At 45.7% G+C, this 22,438-nt stretch overlaps 1 protein-coding gene across 3 annotated transcripts in view; it reads left to right on the top strand.

The window, feature by feature from the left end:
• Lcp1 (lymphocyte cytosolic protein 1) overlaps positions 1-22,438 on the top strand; it is a 98,821-nt gene that overhangs the window by 35,769 nt on the left and 40,614 nt on the right. Inside the window, exons 1-3 of one of the 3 annotated variants that reach the window (XM_032917972.1) lie at positions 3,093-3,176; positions 3,544-3,609; positions 5,048-5,163. The exons of 1 other annotated variant lie outside the window; for it this stretch is intronic. The gene's annotated coding sequence lies outside the window, so the exon portion shown is untranslated. Of the gene's footprint in view, positions 1-3,092; positions 3,177-3,543; positions 3,610-5,047; positions 5,164-22,438 lie in introns of those variants that run through there. One more of the 3 variants, XM_032917974.1, reaches the window with a different exon arrangement.

Here is a 22,438-nt window from a genome sequence, read left to right as displayed (position 1 = left end):
GAGATCTCTTCTTAATTTGAAAAAATAAAAGTTTGGTAGGGTGACTTTCCCAGACAGCAAACAGACCACACGTGTTTTCAGCTGTTCAATGTCCCAAGATATTTTTGCCCCACGTATTCTTAGGAATCTAGTAGAGGATGTGGCCCCATTTAAACAAGGAAATAGACTGAGAGGAGGGAAGGTGTGTGGCTTCCAGGACAGAACAAAAGAGCGAGCTTCCCAGGATGAGGCTAAGACAGATGACCTTCTCTTGTGGTGGGGGCACGGACCAGACAGAAGGACGGGGACTTCAGAGGGTCCTCTCCAGGAGCGTGTGAGAACGCATGCATGCTTTGCTTTGTTGGGTTTTGTTTTTGTTTTGTCTTCTTTTAACTCTGCCAGCGAGTTCCGTGTGGTGTTCCTGGTAAGTGTGTAGGAACCTGGCAGATTAAGAAAGAGAATCATGGTGCATGCCCTTGCTCTGGAATGGAGTTTGTTTTATGTTCTTTAGTTTGTCTGTCTGCTGTGTTTTGTGTGTGTGTGTGTGGTGTGTGTGTGTGTGTGTGTGTGTGTGTGTGTGTGTGTGTGTGTATGCAGGCACGTGCGCTCCTCAGGGTGCAGGCAGTACTCAATGCAGAGCCTCAGGTGTCACTTCTTGCTTTCCGCCTTGTTTGAGATAGGCTCTTCTCTTTTTTTCTTTTTATTCTTCATTTCGTAAGCCAAGCCTTCAAGATTCCTGGAATCTCCTGTCTCTACCTTTGGCTTCCCTGCTGGCGTGCTGGGATTAAAGACATGTACAACCCGCCTGGCTTTCCAGGGTATGGGAACATGAAATCAGGTCATTGTACTGTGTGGCGAGTACTTTACCGACTGAACCATTTCCCCAGTCATTATAAAAACAGAATATTGATTGTTATGACTGGGTTTAGACAGTGATACACGAGGGCCAAATTCACTTCCAAATAGGAAGTGTATGTATTCACCTCTGTGAACGTGAACTTAAGCAACGAAGGGGTACTATAAGCATGGCATATAAAAGTCAGGAGCTTACAGTGGGGGAAAGGCCGCATCTGTTGGAAATGGTTGTTTCCAGGGAAGAGAAACCAGAAGGGGAATTGTCAAGAGAGTGGTACTTTCCAACCAGCCTTGGGGTAATACACAACTTCTAAAATGATGTGCAGATGCTTGTTTGGTTAAAAAGCAAGGGCACACAAGATATGTATACCAGTTGGCACTGAAAACATCAAAGCAGAAGAACCATCCAAATGGCCACCAACTGACTAAGGGATCATAAAATGTGGCATCAGACATAGGACATCACTCTTCCATGAAGAGGAACGGAGGGCCAGTGGGTTGGCTCAGCAGGTGAAGGGGATTGCTGCCAATCTTGAAGACTTGAGTTTGATTCTCAGTGCCGAGATGAAGAAGAACTGACTCCTGAAAACTGTGACCCCTCCCCTTATGTGTCATGGTCTGTACAACCCCCAAAATAAATAACATGGGATATAATTTAAAATGAAAAGAAAAAAGTAGTGACAGATGTCACAACACGGATGGGCCGTAAAACATGCTTAGTGAGAGAACCAAGCAAATACACACAGAAACATGCTTAGCGAGAGACACACAGAAATACACACAGAAACATGCTTAGCGAGAGACACACAGAAATACACACAGAAAGACTCGAGGATGTTTGGTTATCAAGAAACACACTCAATCTCCTCACGCAGGAGGCTAAGACAGGAGGACTGGGAGTTCCAGGCCTCTCTACCAAAATCTGGCTCAACTAAATCAAAAGGCTACAAGAGCTGGCCGTGGCACCACAGGACTTAAATCTCAGCACTTGGGAGGACAGCCAGGGCTACAAACCCAACCAAACCAGACAAAGGCTACAGGAAGCCATGGTTCCATTTCTGTGAAATACTGAGAACAGGCAAATCCATTGAGACAGAAGTAGTCATTGTGGATGGGTGAGGATGTGGGAAATGCAGAGAAGTGGGGGTTTGGGAGCTGGCTTGGGATGTGTGCATGTGTGGTGTAACTGCTAAATGGTACTGGTTTTCTTCTAGGGGATGATGAAAAATTCTTGAATTGTGGGCTGGAGAGATGGCTCAGCCATTAAGAGCACTGACTGCTCTTCCAGAGGACCTGAGTTCAATTCCCAGCAACCACATGGTGGCTCACAACCATCGTTAATGGGATCTGATGCCCTCTTCTGGTTTGCTTGACTGAAGAAGGCAACAGTGTACTCACATAAAATAAATAAGTATTTTTTTTTTTAAAAAGGAAAATATTCTTGAATTGGACAGCCTAATTCGTATGCAAATCTGATCATAGGACAAAACTACTTTGGAAGAGTAAATGTGCCCGTGAATTGAATCATGGGCCAATACACACACTGTTAATCTGAAGAAAGCGATATCTAATTCTTGTACTAGAGGCAGGGAATGCATGAGATGATATATGGGAAGGGTCTAGTCCAGCCCCTGGCATAAACACTAAAAGAGCAGCAAACACCCACACCAGCTCTTACTTTGTGACAGGCAGTTTTCCCATCACACATCAGCGCATTTACTCCTCTCAACAAATGCGCAAAACAGACAACTGCTCTTGCCCCATCTTCTAGATGAAGATCTTGAGGCCAGTGAAATGAAGTCATCTGTCCAAAGTCACGCAACCAGTTCACCCGTAATGTTGACCTTTGACCCCAGGTGCCGGATCCAGAGCTTTGATTGGGCCGCTCCGCTGTGCAGGTGTGATTGGTCTGGTCTGAGAGATTGGGGCCATAAGGAAGATGCAGGCCCGGGTGCCAGATGAATTGGGGGCGGGGAGCAGGGGGGACAGAGGCAAGGCACTGCAGTGGCTGAGCTCAGTGGAGGAGGGAGCAGCAGAGACACCCGGCGTATGGTAGGAGGGTGGAGCCCTACTGGGTGCACACAGCGGAAGGAAGTGTACTATCTACAGAGAAGCCCAAAACAATACAGCTCAAAGTTACTCTCCTGCTTAATCATCACAAGCAATGTTTAAACACCGAATGAAAAAGCCTCGCAGCCTCGCCTGGGAACGTCTGGTTGTAACACCTCCTCCACAACTGCCCACCCCTGGGTGGATTTTCATCACTGAGAGAGGCAGATGAAGAGATTACCATGGAGGAACCTGAATGGCGAAATCCAGGATGTGGCTCCAGGCAGTGACAGGTGGCCCAGGACGATCAGGCTAGAAGGGACTGTGTCAGCTAGGGGGCCGATAAGCAATGACCTGCACGGTGGCTTTTTTACCCAGTGTAGGTGCCGTCCTGGCCCAGGTCCTTATTGTGACCGGAACCAGATTGTAGCTGGAACAGGGCAAGTTTCACTTCCGCTCTCCTCAAATCTGTGCCTGCATCCCACCACGCTGCCTTCTCAGCCCTCTCCCGAGCATTTAGTTACACGTCTCTCTGCACCGGTCTTTCTCCTCCCTGAGAGCAATGCCTGTGCTTTATTTCCGTCCTAGTCTCCAGTTCTGGCAGACACTTACACACGAGAGGAGCCAACGCACCAGTGTTTTCCTCTCTTTCTTTTATAGATTCCTCGGGTCTCCTGTGATCAGGCACAAGCCACGCACAGAATGCTCCTGTTCTCTGTCCCCCAGGTAATCCAACTATATATGGGTTCCTTTTCATGGGGCGCGGCTGTTGGGTCTTTGCTCCATTCTGAAACCACAAGTGTGCAGAAGCAGACAGGCGGATGCACCGTCAGCACACGCTTTGCCCTTAAGAACACTGCGGAGACCATCTGTGGCGCTCTTTGGTAGAACCCTGAGTGGGGGCTGTTCCCAAGAGTGGAGGCTCCCAGCACTTTACTGCTGTGCCGTGCAGCCAATCTTATATGAATATTTCCCTCTGCCACTTACTACTCTGACCTGGGACGTTCAAATAGAGTTGTCAGTTCTTACTGGAACCATTTCTAGAATGTTCTTTAGGACCAGCTAAAGAGAAGATTGAACCTTTCTCCATGTCTTCCCATTCTTTAGCAGACCCTCTTTCTCAATAGGAGCCCTGTGGGTTTCTGAGTACAAAGTTGCCTTATCGGTCTGATGAAAGAGATAAACCAAAAGGCTTTATCTCGGCCTTAGAAGTTAAGACAGAGAACTTTGTAAGGAAAACAGAAAGGCCAAGGAATCAGTGGATTCACGCTCTGGATTGGCAGCAGTCATGGCTCCTAGAGAACACAGAGAGATACCTGTAGAATGATCAGGCATCCTCACTGTCTGACCTGGGAGCTTAGTTGTAGCAGGCATCCCCAAGGCTAAGTGACAGCATCTCCGTTATTGGTGGAAGTATGTTGACACCAGGAAATATCCAGATGACTGTACTGAATATTCAGCTGGCACAAGCCAGATTAGGTTGTCCGAAGGGATCCAGTCTGTTTGAAGGGATGATAGCTTCCTGTAGGATTCACCATTGTTCTCTACAGGAAACGTTTGAATAATTGAACCCTCTAATTGGGTTAAAGAGATCCTCAGCACATGGGTGTTCTATAAATAAAGGAACGAGTAAATAATATAGTAACCTTTCTTTATGGGCCCTGTGCTCAGAGAGATCATTTTATTTATACTGATATGATCATCATTAAGAGAGTGGGAGGGGGATTGGTTTCAAATGGGGAGGGGGGAGAGGGAGGTTCTCCCATGAAAATCCCTTTCAGTTTGTCTCAGGTACTTGACACCTTTTCCTTTATATCTTTCATTAGAGATGAATAATTTGTCTTTTCCCTGCTGAAAGTAGGTAGGCTCCTGGGTTTTGCCTTTAGCAACTGGAATCAGACAAAAGAGTTCAGCCAGGGATCTGACCTTCGTTCCCTATCTGTGATCAGAAGGGCTTAAGTAGCCCAGGGCCTGCTGAGAGAGACCCAGGGTAGGGGCAAAATGCTCCTAGACAGGAGGAAGTGGAAGGTGGCTTCTGGATTTCACTGTGACCTGTTGTCAGGTGATTTGCAGGGGGGAGGAGACATGAAAAAACAATGTTGAGTAAAATGTCCTTATAAAGACAAAATCTATTTCTTTCCTGCCTGGTGATTTGCTACTGCAGTTACTTCCTGCCCTGTGACCACACACCCCTGCCTGACAGGGCTGCTCTGTAGATCTGAAGGACTGGGCTTTCTGACCACACAGCCCTGCTGCCACCGAGGACAGTGTCTCTACAAGGTAAACTTGTTTCTTGTCCTTAGCTTGTTGGAAGGGTTTGGGTCCTGCTGCTGGGTGCTGTGGAGTTTGTCTTGAAGGGGCTAAGCACCTGTCTTCTCAGCCCTGTGAGCCTTGCCTCCCTCTAATAGGGACCAGCAGCCACCTGGGGTGGCTGGGTGTGTGGGGTTGTGTGGGAGGTATGGGGGGGGAATGTGTGAGGGGGTGTTCTCTGGCTTGGTTCTTGCCAAGTTCTCTGCATTTATCGCCCCCCCCCCAAAAAAAAAACCTGAGTTACTCTTCCCCGTCTTTAAAGCCAGACTATGTCTTGATGCCTGGCAGTTGCTGTTTCAGGAAGGCCATTTACTCTGATTTAGTCAACTTTAAAATGTTTGCGGGAAAGTGCATATTGATCATTTAGACTGTGCTGCTAGTAACTCTAATGGGGGTAGTTTAATTTTAGTTTCTGTGGTTGTTTTTCCTTTAAAAAAAAAAAAACTTCCTTAGAGTCAGTTAGTGGATCTGTTAACATCTTAGGTCATATGTTACCAAATGTGGCTGGTTTTGTGAGTGACTTCTGACAATGAGGTGTTTAATGCCTGTGCTATCTGACTACACAGAGTGAGAGAGAGGTCTTCTAAAAACAAAAGCACTTTGTGCTCTTGGCTTTTGCTACTTCGAGTAGGGCTGTCTGGATTATGTGCTAAGGTTGAAGGCCTTGCAAATGAAGGCCTCTTTACATGTGGAGGAAAGGCCCTGTCTACAATGGGAATTCTTTTCAGTGGCTGGCGCATACAGCTTCCAAGTATTGTAGCATCTCTCAGCTTTTACTCAAGTAGCACTACCTCAGTCAAGCCCAGGGCAGATGACACACAGAAGCTGTCCAGCACACGTGTCAAAAACCTGCCTTTCTGACTGTTAGAAGCTACTCTAGCAGGAAAACTTAAAAATAAAAACAGAAACAAAAGTCTTCATAGCACAACAAACAACAAACAAAACAAAACAAAATAACCCAAAACAAGAAAGAAAAAAAAAAAGAAACAAAACAGCGGTGGTTTGTCAACACACACATCGAGGTCAAATTTACAAAGAATTTACTGTAATTGGCTTCTATTAAATGAATTTTTTAAAAAGAATATCTGCATAGCTAAGTTTAAGTGGAATTCACCATTTTTCTATAAATGTGAATTTCTGGAAGTTTTGGAGTCCGGCCATTAATCTTCCTCCACTTTCAATACTCACCTGGCTTTTTTCAAAGTAAAAAAAAAAACAAACTAAAAAAAAAAAAAAAACAACCAACCAACCAAACAAACAAACAAAAAACAGATCTCTGGAGGATAGGTTTAAGGCCTAGAAAATAATGAAAAAAAATGTACTTCAAATATTTGAATCAGAGATAGTAATGAGGAAGAAAGAAAGAAAGCTAATGAAAGAATGTCAGTATTTTCTCCTTACTTTTGGGAAGGCAGAGTTAATGCCAACCACGTTGGAATTGATGAAGCATCCACCTGCCAGGCCTCCAGAGCAGTTTCTTACTCGTGGTAGCAGCGGGAGGGAGGGCTCTTCCGGCCTCAGCACAGACCCAGGTTCTGCTGCCTGCGGAGGTTTACTGTGGTGGTTTATTGGGAGGAGTGTTTTAAACTTCATCTCCTTTGTCTGCTACACCTTGCAAAGGGCAGTAATGTTGGGAAAACAAAATTACAGTCTTTAACCTGGTTGATACTTCTACAGTGGAACCTTTTGGAGAAGGATGGCCAGCGTGTGCGTTTAAACTAGAACAGGAAGAGGACCTGTGCAGTCTCAAAGCTGCACGTGCTTAGTCCACTATAACTTATAACAGTGTACTACTGTGTATATTGCCATATTGTATCAACTAGGGGGTGGTAAGAAGGAAAATGTCAGTGTTTCGTTTGTGCACGCCCACCTTTTTTTTTTTAAGAGCAGGTTTCATCTGATCTTGATTGACCGTGTAGAGTTGGAGAGCCGACTGCCACAAATGTGGTTACTTTTAAGTGCTTAGTTTATGTAGCCACATGATCTCTTGGAATCCTCTCAAGTGCCTGGAGCTATCAGGAGTGGGCTGAAGGTACCTACGGTCCAAGGGCATAAGGGTCATAGGTCCTCCAGGGCCCACCTTTGGTAGAGCATGCTGGGAGAAGCATTCATCCTGGAAGCAGATCAGAGAGCCTAACACAGTTGTGTGTGCGCGCACGAGAAAGACGAGAGAGAGAGAGAGAGAGAGAGAGAGAGAGAGAGAGAGAGAGAGAAGAGAGAGAGAGAGAAATGTAAGACACCCAAAAGGATTTTTGATTTTCATAAATAGATTCCATGTAACGGTAGGATGATTCATTAACAGTTTTGCTAAGAATGTGCCTTTACCAATTTGCCTCAGCCCACTTCCTCAGCCAAATTTCATGCCACTTCCTTCTAGTTGAATGTCTCCCCTCCCCCTCCCCGTCTTGCCTACCCACGTTCTGGGCGCACTTGACCGCAAGCCACCAGAAAGTTCCATGCTGTTTCACTCTTTTTCATTCGGTTTCTTCGGTGATCTTCCCCGTGAATCTTCTGACTTTCCAAGGGCCCCTTGGAAAGACAGGTCCTCCGCTACCTTCCCTGTCCGTTGCTTCCTCCTCTAAACTGTCTGAAGTTTGCCTAAAGCTCTGCCTTAGGGCCAGCTTTGCATTGATTGTATCTTCTGGATTTTTCTTTTCTGTCCTGCTGCGTCCACAGAGCAGAGCTGCCTCTCTCCTTCTCTCCCAGGCGCACAGAGCTGCAGAAGATACTGACTGAAATGAACGTTTGTCACTTTTTTTTTTTTTAATGACTTCGTTACAGAGCACGAAAGCCTCTGATTTCCCTTCCTGTTTTAGTGTTGCCCGAGTCCTTGTGGCCACGGCTCCGAGGGAACATGCGCAGTACTTGTCCTGTAGCTGGGGCTCTGCTTCTTTTCAAAGGTCCCACTCTTCATTTTAACTTCACAGCGCCAAATGGACAACAGCTTCAAGACTTCAGAAAAATAAAAGACACCGATTTGTCATTGTATTTTAAACGCAGTTACAAGAGTTCTACCTAGCTATCCGTACACAAGCCATATTCCCAAGATAGTCCTTTGTTTATGAAAGGAACACAAGGGCACACTACTCAACCGCTCTGTATTGTTCTTAGAAAATTCCAACGTCACCTTTTCTTTTTCTTTACCTGAGTTCAGGTCCCTCTGCACATACTGGGGATACAGCAATCAACTCTCAAAATAAAGCTAATCCAGGAAATTAAGAAATGTCCTCATTTAACTCACGTTTGAGAAGAACTAAATAATTATAAGTTCAGATTATAAAGTCATGGGCTTTATGACTAATGGCAGATGTTATAGCAGAATGACACTGTTTAGATTAATGTTAATTTTTTCCAGGATTTTGGGGGGGGTTGGGTGTTTATCACTTCACAGATACCCAGTGAAATAAGATTACTCAGTCCATGTACTGAACAACACAAAAATAGAAGTCGAAGTTAGAGCCCATCAAAATATATAACTGATCTGTCAGCCAACTCTGGGAGTTCCAAACAATACAGCCTTGACTCCTGACATCAAACACTGAAGGCTTTCTGCAGTGCTGAGACACTGCATCCTGACCAGGTATCCGTCACCTAAGGGACTCTCGCTCCAGCTGTGGAAGCCAAGATGCTCCCAGACAGCATCTCCTGTTGTTTTCCTCAGCTTCCTTCTGACTCAGCTTCCTGTCTTCACCACTCACTCTTCCTGTTGTTTCTATTTGTCAATTTCCATCATTGCATCTGTCTTCCCATCAGTTGCACAATGGCCCCATCTTGTAAGATATTGCAAGCTCCACCCCCATGGGGGGAGAGCAGTGAGTAGGAATTTCAGTTATCACTCTAATAACAACAGCTAATGCACCCATACTTGGAATTGAGCTTTTCCCTAAGGGATATTTAACTGTAAGAAAGCATCCAGTCGTCACGGCAATCCCACGAGGTGAATGCTGGCATCACCTTCATATTTGACGATGGGTTTGTTTGCACGTGTGTTTTGTTTAATTTTTTATGACCGAATGAGTGCTGTGTCTGGTCAGATCCGGAGAAAGCCCCAGAACGAACGATGAACTCTAGCACGTGCACACCTAAGGTCTGAAGTTGTAAGAAGTGCAGCCATGGTGTGACCGTTTTCATTAGAGGTCCTTCGGTTGTCCCCACACAAGCTCTATCCTGTGCATGTGACTGTTATCTGTGTACAATGTACAGACCGTACAACATGATCTTTCCCTTTAAAATCTTGGGGCAGTTCTTAGTATTAGGTGTTAAGAGTGACTTCAGTCCAGCGGTCTTCACATTTTCTAGTGCATTGTGACTGACAGTCGGGGGTAAATTAATGTGTACGCCTGAGGACCTGTACCTACAACTAGACAGTCATTGCCAGCTGTAAGTGTTCTAAAGACTTTTTACAAATGAGACATCGCTTTGACTGTGGGTGGGAGAGCAGAAGTTGAAAGTAACCCACGTGGTGAGCTAAAATACATTTTCCTCAGCTTCAGAACTCGGTCTGTCAGTCTCATTTACAAGCTATGCAAAGGCCGTTTCTCAAATATGGTCAGCCCCACCTACCCCGGAAGGAGAAGCTGCCATGTTAAATTGAGGAACCAGCAAAGCCTCAGCTCTGTGGTTGCAGCATTGATTCTTAGTTTAGCATAAACTACATGGACCCCCTACCCTTCTCTTCATACATGCACAAGCTCGAGAGCACACGCACACACACACTCACACACACACACACACACACACTCACACACACACACACACACTCACACACACACGCACAAACACACAAACATATGCACACATACACATACACACATGCACATGCACATGTATACACACACAGACACACATACGCACACACGCACACATGCACACACATGTTAGTAACTGAATGTGCGTGGGCATCAGATCTTGTATCCTCTGCTGCGGACAGCTCCAGACCTGGTACCAGGCTAGTTGTGCGCATGCACTGTAGTCTCCCAGATAATCTGCTCTCACTTTTATTCTGCTTCCCAGAGGGAAGTTGCCTGATGAGATAATTCCCTACTTTCAGGTTCCTTATTCTTGTAGATTTATTAACGTTTATCTAAGGTATGTTTCTGAATCAACGAGGAAGGGAACTACCTAAATTATTTGCGTGATATCTGCATGTTGCCCTAGGTGCCGTCGCTCGGGCAGAATTTGATTAGCAAGAGTCCTTGTCTTCTCTGCTGTGAGTGAGCCTTCAGCAGTGTGGGGCCCTTAGCTCCTTGGCAGCTCGAGCTCACAGTGGCTCAACTGCCTGACTGAAGTATCTGAAACCCAAATGCTCTGAGAGTCAAAACTTTTGAGTGCCGACATAATTCTTGGGAACTTTCAGACTCTGGAATATTTCAGATCTTTTTGTTTTTGGATAGGTGTCATGCAGATATCCCTAGGTCTGTAAAACTCTGAGGTCTGAAGCACTCCTGGTCCCAAGCGTTTTGGATGAAGGCTGTGTAACCTGTATGTCTAATACTCCTCTTCTGGCTGTGGCTAAATAACGGATGAGAGCCACTTAAGGGCGAGTAGTCTGTTTTGACTCATCCCTTAGAGGTTGCCGTCTCTCTGGGCGGGAAGGATTGAAACTGCTCTAATAGTGGTTCTGGGGACCTGAAGATGGCTTTGTCACATCTAGATCTAGGTAGGTTGGGCAGAGCCAAACGCTAGCCAGGCCAGAGACCCAAAGCTTGCCCATAATCTGGAGACCAACTGTGAGCATTTCAGACTCAAATCCTAACAGTCACCTTCACTCAAGGAGGGGCAAGGGAGACAGAAGTTCCTTATGGAGAACTTGAGGTCACAGGTACCAAAGACAAAGCGCCTGGTGGGGAAGGCAGCTCTGACGCCTTCCATTGATGGACAGCTTTCTCCATCTTAAAACTGTGCATCGAGCTGCCCCTGCCACTTTGTCGATGGCTCTTAAATTTCCTCATTGTAATGGTGAAGGGTAGTTGTACCATGGAAACTTTTGGGTGTCCCCCTGCCTCACTGCCTTTCATGTGGAGATTTTTATCATGATATCACGATATCACCGGTGCTGTTTCTGTCCTCTGACCACGGAGGGTGACAGTTGGGACTTTTCAGCTCTCTCTTAGTCAGGTGGCTCTGCCTATGCTTTCGGGGCCTTGGTTCTCCCTACAATTTCGTACAAATATTTGATTTTAGAAGCTTGTTAATATTTTATAGCTTTTTGTTTTGTTTTTTATTTATTTTTTAAAGTATTTATTTACATGTTTGTTCTGTGTATATGTGCCTGCACATGTGGCACATGGAGACAGAGGACAACATGAGGAAGTCGTTGGCAGCAAGAGTCTTTATCCACTGAGCTGTCTCACTGGCTTATAAACCAGTGTAAAATAAGCCTCATTTTACAGATTTTAAAGCCAGGGCTTGTAGCTCTTATTCCTAGAAGGAGCAGAGAGATGCAGCTCATAGACTAGTAGCAAATGGACAGAGATTTGGATTCATAGTCTGGCTCTGACCATCTCAAACGCCAAGTGATCTCTTGAACCTCTGAGGTCAGTTTACATCATTTTAACTTTTTATTGGTTCTTTGTGAATTTCACATCATGCACCCCAATCCCACTCATCTCCTCCTCTCTTTGTATCTACCCTCCAATCTTGCAATGAGCCCCCCCAAAGAAAACACAAAAATTAAAAACCATAACAAAACAAAAAGCCCAAAACCAAACATCTCAGCATGTTGTGGTCGCATCTACAGTATGTCACGGTGTGTCTCACACTATACCCTTTCGTCCACACATCTTTACTTGCCAACGTTCATTGCAACGAGTCACTGGTATGATTCGAGGCCTCTGGCTTCTGCTACACTATCAGTACTGGGTCCTCATTGGGACTCCCCTCAGATGTGCTGTTGTTGCCCTGAGCTTTGGCTCTGCAGGACAGGCCCCTTCACTTGCTCCAGCAGCTCACAGGTGGGTAGATGTCGCCATGGGCCAACACAGAGCCCTGGATCTGGGCCTGGGTAGCAGCTGAGTTGGTCAACCTGCCAGCTCTCCTGCACCAGGGCCAGCTCTCCAGCTCTGCCCTGGCTAGCTCACCCAAGTGATGCAGCTGGCAAGGGGCGGGGCCAGCTCTACTGAGTGCCAAAGCCACTGAGTGGTGGGGCCAGCTCTACTAAGTGCCACTGAGGGGCAGGGGCGGCTCTTTGAAACCTTTGGACATTAACATGGTCCAAGGTGGAAGTCCAGACCGGAGATGACCACATGGTCTTTGGTGGTGACACAAGTCATGGACATCAACACAGACCCCTGCTGCTGCAGGGCCATGGATCCAGACATAGCCCTGGGTGGCAGCACAGGTCAGGACTTTACCATGGCCCCAGGTAGCAGCCCAGCTGTTCCTCGTCCCCCACACATCTCTAATTCCACTTCCCCCTCTCTCGACAGTACTCAAACCATTTTGCTGCTCCTTCACTCCTATCTCTCCACCACACGGTTCCCCCTCACAGTGGCATGTGAACCATGTGGTGGCAGGTGGAGACGGATTTCTTTCCTGTAAATGGAAGAACTACTATTTTCTGAGTTGTCCTTGGGTCCATTGTTCACTACCATGTTCCCATGTTGTATCCATGGGAATACCTATTTTGATCACCACTACATCTGATTGACATCATGTCAAGCGTTTGAAATATACTTGCTATATTACCTCTCCATATATCCAGGTATAAAGTTGGTATTGTTGTCTCCTTATTTCCTAAGGCTTAAGGAGGTTTCTTAAGTGATTTATCTACAGGTCATAGCAGTAGCTCAGAGTTAAGGTTCACAGTTGCCTTGTCCATTTTAAGTGCATTTCTTAAGAGTGCAAACCGTGACTGTTGACACTACATTGATGAGAGCTAAAGAGCTCGATCAGAAGGTAAGAGCTCTCACTGCTCTTGCAGAGGAACGGATTCAGTTCCCAACATCTCCAGGGCAGCTCAAAACCCTTAACTCCAGTTCTAGGCCTCCTCAGATACCAGACATGCACATGGTGCATACACGTGCATGTAGACACACATACTCACACATGTCAAATAAAAATAAATAAATCTTAAAATAAATAACATTACAGTCAGGCTTAGTGGCATCCCAACACTCAGAGCCTGAGGTTGGAGAATCAAGAGTAAGGGTCCAGCCTGGTCTACATATTGAAACTCTATCTCCTTTACCATGACCTAGGTGTCACCTGATAAGTCTTAAGTCTCCCTGTCTGGGATTGAGTATTAAATGATTGTTCCTGTGCCATATTTTCTATCCCGCCTCTATGTTGGGTACGTCTCCTGGCTTAACAAACATTTGAGAAGCAAGCAAGTAAGTGCTTGAGGGTTTGTGACATACAGTCTAACAGTTATGCAAGGATTAGGTTACATTGTGTAGCCACTGAAATTTCCCTCTTGTGACACTTAAAAGTTTGACAAAAGAAACATCGCATCATAAATTGGTATCAGTAGATATTTGCTAACCGCCTGTTACTCCTTCCCCCACCCGTGTGTGTGTGTGTGTGTGTGTGTGTGTGTGTAATTGACCTTGTTATCAGAGACTAAAGGAACAACTCCATGAGCCCATTGAGAATGTCACACTATTAAGAATAACTGGGAGCTTGTGTTGCCATCGCTAATGTACAAATGTGGTTACTGGTTTTCAGCTCAAGCTAGAATACAGAAAGGCCTAGGAACTTAGGGAGTGAACAGGGAGAAGTGCTGTGCAGGACAACAGAACTTGTCCTGAACGTTTGGTGTACCCAAGGGGAGAGGAGGGGGACAACAGGGGCCATTATCTCAGGTGCCCAAAGCTCTCACTTCTCATGCCTCATGGTGCATGTGGTTGGGCTTCTCTTAACATTACTGCGTATTTTCCAAGTCTGGCCACACTTCCTCAACTGTTAGCAGGTACTTTCCACTGTTCGCGTTTCAGACTAGTCAGAGCTGAGACGCCTAAAGTAAGGTTAGTTAATATCAATGCTGATGACTTCCAGGACCACCTGCCAGGTCTGCACCATCTGTGGGGCTCCTAAGACTTCAAGCAGGGAACTGGCATTCAGGAGCCAGAACAAGGCATGGTCTTTTAGAGCTAGGCCATGGTGTAAAACCTAGATTTACACTCACACAACAAACACACAGAGTGTATACGCAATCAAGTGCAACTCCAGGGTAGTGACTATAATATTTCTTACATGTAGACTAGAAATGTGCTCTGTTCCCTAAGATAAGTTTCTAAAAGTTTGCATCTTCTTTTACCATCACCCTTTCCTTTCCCCTTTCCTTTAGGTGTATCTCAAAATTTGGAGATTTTTCCCTCCCAAATCTTCAGTTTTTGAATCCTAATGGATGTGCTTCCTGAGCTTGGCCAGACCACACTAAGATTCTGGACATTCTACTTCTCTATTCAAGCTTGTGTCTGATTCACTTCTCTACTCTGTGGGAGGGGGGAAACATTTTCCCAACTCTGGCTTCTCCAGTTCCCTCTTCTTAAAGCAGAGTTTTCTAAGGAGAGGTGGTGTTCTAAGGAGGAAGCATTTTGTTTATATTTTATTACCTGCAGTATGTGCACGTGCGTGTGTGTGCGTGCGTGCGTGCGTGCGTGTGTGTGTGTGTGTGTGTGTGTGTGTGTGTGTGTGTGTGTGTGTGTGTTTGCAGTATAGCCTGGGTCACTGACAGTTTACTTCTAGAAACAAGAGAACCTCAGTGCTTCCTTTTTGTTGGGTTCGGCATCCAACATCCCTGATTCAGCTACATCAAACCAGCACCAGCCATCTCTGTAGGCTTTTGTTTGCCTTTCAGTTCACAGAGCTGTTACCATCTTGGCTATATGGAAAAACGCCTGTAGTGAGCCCCCTAACACTGCCTTCTCTCACGAAAGCCTTCCCTTTAGTCTTTATGCCATCTCCTTCCACACCCTGCCCCTCCTGCCCCTCCTTCTTTCTCATTCCCATCTCCCCATCCTTTCTCCTTCCACTCCTTCCTCTAACCCTTCCCTTCTTCTCTGTCAGAGTCCAGGTCTCCCTTCTCTGTGCTCACAGCACCATGATGACATCTTTAAAGGACTCAGGGTAGTGTAGACTTTCTTTTACTTGACTGTGTGTCTCTGAAAGCATCGTTGTGTTTTTCAGTGACCAAGATAAGACAACCCCTTCCAAAAACAATAGTGGATAATTAAAGTATACAGGGCTCCCGGATACAGGACCCCTTTTCTCCACGAGGGCCATGGGGACACAGGCAGGAAAGGCCAAGCCTGGTGGTGGCGTTGCTTGTCTTCACATTTCCTTTGAAATGCTCAGGAACTCGAGAGGAGAGATATCTCGAATTTCCCCAGAGATCGCTAGTCCTGAGTTTGTAGGCTCAACACGACACTAGGACTTTGGCCTTTTGGAGTTTCCTTTTGGGTCACCCTGATGAAGGGCAGAGAACAGATACAGGAATGTGGTAACCAGGGCACTTGGAAAGTGAGGAGCCTGCCCCAGGTCACCCTAAGCTAGTCCTTTAACCCCATTCCCCTGCGTAATGGTCATGGGAGTGTGGGGAGACCTGAGCGTCATAATGTAGATTAAGCATCCAGCAGATATTAACTGCTATTGTTATGACCCAAGTCCTTCCACTGTCTTTTAGCTGCTGTTTTCTCTGACTCCAGATGACAAGGCCTATCTGGAGTCTCTGGGTTAAAGATCCCACATAAAAGAGGGGACAGGCTGCCTGACCTTTGAGAAATCTGTTGAGTCTAAGCCTCTTAGTTTATTTTGTGCTGCTGTGAGCAAATGCCTGAGGCTGGGTAGTGTATGAGTCAGAGAGATTCATTTCCTTCCATTTTGGAGGCTGGAACATCATGCGAGGGTGAGGAGCTACATCGGTTCCTCTGCTTCATTCCATGGTAGCACAGGCAAGGAAAGGTGATGGGCCGATGGAGACGCTGCTGTGAACACCGACATTACCCCTCCCTTTAACACCACTACGTTCTGGATTTGGTTCTTACACGATTCTGGAAGATGCATTTGAACTGCAACACTGTGTATCTTTCTCTAGGGGGCCATCTGTACCTCTGGCCAGGGGAACAAATTCTTCCCCGGGGATGGAAGGAATCCTCTTGGATTCTATATGGCATGGTGTTTGTTTTCCTTACCAAAGAAGCCACATCTTACTTTTGTGTTCTCAGCATCTAACACGGGCTCTGGAGTGCAGCAGATATTAGGCAATGTCAGTTGAAGGGATAGTTGTACACATTTGAGTTTGCTTAGGGCACACATTGAGAATAGAACCCTATTAATGATATGCAAACTCCACAACTGCATTCTATGCTTTTATGCTTTTTATTCTCTACATAAACTATTGGTTTGGGCCACTCTTAGAGCTGTAAAAACATTGCAGAGGTGTTATGACGACTCCCTTTATGCCCATCACTTAGGTTCCACGCCTCTAAACAGAAGGGCTTCCTTTTAGTTTGTTACTGTTGTTTTTAAAACGCTTTTCTCCGAATTGACGTTCAGTTGACATATCAAATAGTGTGTGTCTCTCACGTGCAATGTAGGTTTTGAAATGTATTTGCACTATTCTAAACGAGTGGTCACCTCATGGTTACTTTCTTATGTAGTCAACCCTCTTAGTCCACTTCCTTAGCATTTTCAAGAGTGAGGCAGACTGTCATCAACTGTAGTCACCATGGTACCCAGCAGCTTTCCTGAACTCATTCCTCCATGCAAGTGTGACAATGCATGACCCCTAGCCACTCTAGCTTCTGGTAGCCACCATTTTATGGACTCTCAATGTCCATAATATATATATTCTCTACATATTAGTGAGATGAGGTTGTATTTGTGTTTCTCTGGCTGTCTTCAGGTTTATCTATTTCTTGCACAGACAGAAATTTTCTTCCTATTGTTTAGAAGAGTATCATTCCATGTGTTTTTTTTTTTTACCATGCACCATATGCATACAATGCTTTATCCAATCATCAATCAATGGGCATTTAAGTTGTTTCAGTTTCTCGGCCATTTTTTCTTTGAAGCAGCACCTTACTATGTAGCCCAGGACAGCCTTCAATTTATTACTCTCCTGCCTTGGCTTCCCAGGTGCTGAACTTACAGTGTCTGTCACCATGCCTGGCATTTCTTGGCCATCAAGAACAGTGCAGCCTTTTGGGGTGCCCTGCATGGGGATGTAGATCTCTTAAACTAATGGTTTCTTGTCCTTTTGGTAAATACCCAATAATGGGGTATCTGGACCACGTGGCAGTTCTGCTTTTAACCCCTCAGGAATCTCCTGGCTCTTTAATAAGGTTACCCTACAACTTTGATAGTCTCGTGTTCCCTGGTTAAGGAAGTTGGCACAAATGCAGAAGATAGCAAAGCAAATTTAAAGGTTGGAAAATAAACTCCTCAACCAACGTCTAAAAAGGATAAACCATCTCCAACGTGGGAGATTTATGAATTGACCAGCTCCTATAGTTCTGTCTGAGATTAGCCCAAGAAAGGAGGAGCTGTAATTGTATCAGAACAGATTTAGGTTACAAGGCAGGGATATGAGATACCGGAGAGGTTATAGAGTTTCCTTATTTGGGTCTTTTTAAAGAAAATGCTAGATGGCTCCCTTTCTGGGACAGTCTGTTCGCTGGCTTGCCTAGAAGCTAGGAATGAACTGGATCAGCTTGTCTTTAGCCGTGCGTGATGACGTCCCAGAAAATAGGTCCCACAGGCCACTTTGACAGCTCTCCTGCTCTGAACTGTTCCACTGGGCAGCTGAGTAGGGACATCCGCCTGGGGTCCATGAGGAGATGCATCTTCTGGGACAGCTCTGTGTGTGATGAGGTAAGGACAGGCTCAGTGGCTGGCCCCAGGGACCAGGCCCCTCCCCCACTGGCTCAGAGATACCTTTGGGGTACAGCCACTATTCCTGTGGGCACTCGGACCAACCGTGCTGTTCTGTGCAAGCTCGGCTCTAGTCTGCAGGTTCACTGCTCAGCTACTAAGTGGAATCTTGAGACTTTTAACCTGGAAGGGACTTCCTCTCTCAATATATGGATGAAGAAACTGAGGCCCAGAGAACAAGCTGGAGGTTGATGCCACACAGCCAGGAGGGAGGTGGGGTCTCCTCACGAGAGCCCAGACACCACCTTCCCTCAGTCCCCCGCCCATTACTCCAGCTGAGACTCAGCAAACTCACTCACTTAGTGAGTTGTGGGGGCCGATTTTGGTATCTGGTATTTTTATTTATTTATGTCTGTATGTCTGTACTTTGAGATAAAGTGATCCTGACAGGACCGAAACTCGTCATGTAGCAAAGGATGATCTCAAACTCAAGGAGATCTTTTTGCCTCAGTATGTGATAGGCTTGTAGGTCCATGTCACAATACCTGCCACACTATTTTAATTGTAGACAGGCCTCTCTGGTCCTTTTGGTTTTTTATTCTCAGAGGTCCGTGTTTAAGCTTTTCACCCATTTTTAGTGAGCTCCAGGAAATCTCACTGTGTTCACCATTTGTGTTAGGTTAACCATCATCTAGGGGTTATATTCAAACCTTGACGTTTAAATGTGGGCTTTGTGGAGCCTTAGCCTTTGCGTCTCCCACTCTTGTACTTCCTCCTGCACCTCCCAGCAGCTAGAGTAGAGCGTTGTACAGAAACATCCCAGCGGGTTTTCATTCACAGACGAGTGAACAGAGTTTGATATTCAGATGATAACAGTAAGTTGATTGATATCAATTCTTTTTTTTTTTTTTTTTTTTTTTTTCGGAGCTGGGGACCCGAACCAGGGCCTTATGCCTTCCTAGGCAAGCGCTCTACCACTGAGCTAAATCCCAACCCCGATATCAATTCTTTGAACAATATTTTTGGCATGCTCTGAACTTCAATGGGAAGAAGCATGGTTCTTAAAGTCTCTGTGCAGGATGAAAAGACGCTGTGGATTTCCAAGAGGCTAGAACCAGGGGTAGCACTGTAGCCTAAGGAAGGAGAGGGGTGCCAATGTACTGCTGTACTCTCAAACTCCAGCCCGGTGTATCACCCTTGCTTACAAAGCTTGGGTTGGATATCTTGGTGGAGAGCAGAGGTACTGAGGATGTTCTAGGAAGGACAGGTGGGGCAATGTGGTCTCCAGAGTTGAAGATAGGGCTGGGATGTCCCCTGTAGCTTCAGAAGCCCCTCAATCGAGTGGCCAACCCCAGAAGCTTTCGGAGCACCACCATGGGGAGCAGGCTAGAGTGCTGGGACTTGCTGGCTTTCCTAGCAGTGTTCCCACAGCTCCAGATTTGCAGTGACAGGCCTCCTTTGCCTTCTCCCCTGAGGCCTTTAGGTCAGAGGCTGGAGAGAAAGGGTTCTGTGCCATGGAACAGCCTGTGGGGAAACTGGTGCATGCAGAAATAATTTAAAAAAAAAAAGTCGAAATTTGAGGTTTAACTTGATAGAAGGATTTGTAAGAGTCTTTTAAGTGCCCATTTATATCTGAGACCATTGTAATTGAATTCATTTTTAAAAAGATATGTTTGGGTGTTTGCCTCCTTTTATGTCTATGCATCAATTGTGTACCTGGTGCCTCTGGAAGTCAAAAGAGGGAGTTGTATTCCCTGGGACTGGGGTTACTGGAGTTACGGACAAATAGGAGCTGTCCTGTGGGTGTTGGAAGTCTAAACCTAGGTTCTCTGCAAGAGCCACAGTGCTCTTAACCACTGAGGCGTCTCTACAGCTCCTATAACTGACCTGTTAAAAACCAAAACAAAGTCGTCTAAAAGCTGTAATTTTAGAGTCATCCTTTAACTGAAAGGGAACATGAAGAACTCGTATCTAATGACAGAGCAAGTTGCCGTATACTCTTCCTTAGCTTTCCTACAGGTGTTCCTGCAAAGCAGAAAGCGGGGGACCAAGCAAAAGCCGTTTCTCCCCTTAAACTGTGTGAACATTTTCTTCTGCTGAAGAATCTCATCACATCTTCGCTTCATTTCTTAGTCATCTTAAGCTACAGTCAGCCCCCGTGGCTCCCGTGTTGCTCAGATAGTGTGTTTCTGATTATTCACTGTTGTGGAAGTCTCTGGAAGCTTTGTCATTTCCCCAGTGGATGTTGAGATCCCCTGAGGTTGCTCAGATGCAACTGGGACCAAGAGTCAGGAGTTTCCAGTTTTCCTTTACCTACAGAGTCAGATTGCAGAGAAAGTGGGGCACAGGCAGAAGCGTGCCTTGAGCCTTGATCATGTGATACTGGGTGACAAATGCCTGGGACTCTAGCAGGTGAATAACTGGTCGCTGCTGTCCCTAATCTCAACACCAATGCACCCAGAGTAGCCTTTGAGTGGCACCACAGGAGGACAGGCCACTCCTCCTCTCTTTCTGCTGTTTACATAATCAGTCCTGAAACCTGAGAAATAGCCACGCCTAAGTACACACTCATTTAGAGGAGATCCCTCTAGCACTACGTTCTGTGGTGAACACCTATTAAGTAGCTTCTACATTTGGTCCTTGGGCAATTTGAGCCAAAAATACTTTGGTAAGAACTCATTCTCGGAATCCCTGGGTGTGACCCAGCTGGGGAACACCATACATCTGGAAGCAGAGACACCAACCCTGACATCTTTCAACAGATTTGTGACTTTTGCAGCTGGGGAAGGACTTGAGCTAAAGGGTAGTCTTAAAAATTAAAACAAACAAACAAACAATCAAAAAACAACAAAGAAAAACTAGTGATCTCTTTAGCCAACTTTCTTGGAATTCTATAGCAATTGATCTAAAGATCCCAAGTCCCCACAGAAAGCAGAAGTGACCCAGTTGTGATTTGAGATTCATCCTCTTAGATCTATGATTTGGGTAGTGATCCATAAAGGACGTTCCCGAGCTCATTACTGATTGAAATGCTTCCTGGCAGAGCATTGTTAGATGGTGTGATCCTTAGAAAGGGACACGTGGGCTGGTGAGATGCCTCGGTGGGTAAAGGTGACTGGGGCGCAGTCTGACAGGGAGTTTGATCCCTGGGTCCGACCTGGTGAAAGGAGAGAAACTGACTCTTTCGAGCTGTCCCTTACTCCTACTTGTTCAATACGCCACACTCTCAGCCATATACTCCCCCCACTAAATAAAATACAGTTAAATGTTTCACCAAACAGTAGGACATGGGCAGGGTCTGGAGTATAGTCAGTGGAAGAATACATGATTAATATATATAGCACCAAAAAGAAATGAATAAATACTTTGGACTTATGCTCACCACAGGGTCTGTAAAGCACAATTAAGAGTCTTCATTCATGCCCTGGAAGACACAAGCATTCTTTCTTTTGGGGCTCTAGACACCCAAGTAGGACCCTTTACTGCTGCTGCCTATACTGTGCTAGTATTGCCAAGTGACACCTTCTCCTGAGTACCTGGTAATAGTTGATACGATAGCCCACTCCTTCTAATGTGCAGGATTAAAAATGGGCACAGTCCCCTCAGGCAAACACACCAGCGGTGTAAGGTATCTAAAATTAGATGCTACGGCAGCTATGTCCTTCGTAGATGCGGCTGGAGTGCGTGTTATAACATTAATCATGTCTTGCCTCACTCTGGGGAAACGATGTCCTTTGCACGCTGCACTTGGCCCAATTAATTGAAGGGTCTCCTCTCTGTCAAAGTCACTGAGACTTTTAGAGGTAGCTTTAACCTCTCTCTCCTCTGCATTGGGAACACCAACTGGGCGTGGTCCTGGAGCATCTGCTCATAGACAAAGCACTTCACGTGGTTACAGGATGGTTTCCCTATGTATAAATCAGAAAACCGTAATAAACTTTGATGCTCCAGTCTCTAAAAGTGGGGATGTATTTCTAGGTCCTGCTCGGCAGGAAGGTAAAAGAAACATAATGTCTACGTAAGTCTGGGCCCTTCAACAGCTCACAGTGGCCACAGCAACCTAACATTTCTTACATTGCTTAAACACTCTTTTCTCACCTGCCCTCTCTCCTTCCCTCCCCCTCCCTCCTCCCTCCCTCCTCCCTCCCCCCTCCCTCCCTCCCTCCCTCCCTCCCTCTCTCTCTCTCTCTCTTTCTTTCTTTCTTTCTTTCTTTCTTTCTTTCTTTCTTTCTCAAAGCTATTGAACTAGTGATGATTTTTAAACATGAAGTCATTCCTACTAGTTGCTTCTCCAAGTTGATCTTCCCGCTTTTAAACCTCCAAAGAAAATATTATTTGTTCGCTCCTGACCAACATACTGGTTTTATTTTTTGTTTGTTTGTTTGTTTGATTGTTTTGTTTTGAGACAGGGTTTCTCTGTATAGTCCTAGAA

The sequence above is a fragment of the Rattus rattus genome, chromosome 12, assembly GCF_011064425.1.
Source record: "Rattus rattus isolate New Zealand chromosome 12, Rrattus_CSIRO_v1, whole genome shotgun sequence".
NCBI classification, from domain to species: domain Eukaryota; kingdom Metazoa; phylum Chordata; class Mammalia; order Rodentia; family Muridae; genus Rattus; species Rattus rattus.
This window is presented reverse-complemented; position numbering and strand designations above follow the sequence as displayed.